Below are 913 nucleotides of genomic sequence, written 5' to 3'. Positions count from 1 at the left end.
TTGTGGGAGGGGCGGCATAAATTGTCCATTATAGCAGCCGATTAGTTAAACATGTTTCTGAATTCTGCATGATCATGTGCGTCAGCTACATCATCTTATGGCTTATGCTACAACCCTACAACTTAATAGCATTCTCATTTTAAGTTGAACTTCCTACCAGCCTACTAGGACCATTAGCAAAATAAATATATATTTGTTGTTGTCCATAATATTCTTCAAACTGTGACTAATTTATTACGGATCAGAATTCTATTTAATAATTTGTTGTTGATTAATGGGTTGATGTATGTATAAGTTAGAATTCAAACTCTTAATATTTATTTAAATAGATTAATGAATAAACTATTAGACCAACTCAAATTAGTTATATATATATAAAATGTTTTTTTTTGGGTAAAATATATATTATATGTTTTGTTGGTGATTAGCTATTTACAATTTCTTTTCTCTATTTTTCATGGGCCATCAAATTGCACAAGTTGGGCCCATATAAAAATAGCTCAATTTGGATTTTCTTGGGCTTAAAGACCCTTTCTCTTTCTTATTTTTCTGTTCCTTGCCCTCTTTTTGTTTTTGGACAAATGTTCCTTGCCCTTTGCAAACTTGCTATATAATCCGGACAAAAAACCAAAAAAATTTGACAAAATAGAAAATTACTATGTAATCCATCCCAAAAACGAAAGAAAACTTTACAAGTGAAACAAGAAATGAAGCTATCACCAAAATATGGGAAAAGAAAACACAAAAAAGAGCTACAAGGATGGATCAAGACACGTTACATGATATTGACAAAAAAAAAAGGGACTTAGCTATTGGTTTTTAGGAGGCCTTTCTCTTTCTTTTTGTTTCTTTTGTGTTTTTCTGTTTTTTTTTTTGTTTAGTCACAAAAAAAAAAAAAGAAAATGACCCAACT

Source organism: Arachis duranensis, chromosome 5 (assembly GCF_000817695.3).
Source record: "Arachis duranensis cultivar V14167 chromosome 5, aradu.V14167.gnm2.J7QH, whole genome shotgun sequence".
Classification (NCBI taxonomy): domain Eukaryota; kingdom Viridiplantae; phylum Streptophyta; class Magnoliopsida; order Fabales; family Fabaceae; genus Arachis; species Arachis duranensis.
This window is presented reverse-complemented; position numbering follows the sequence as displayed.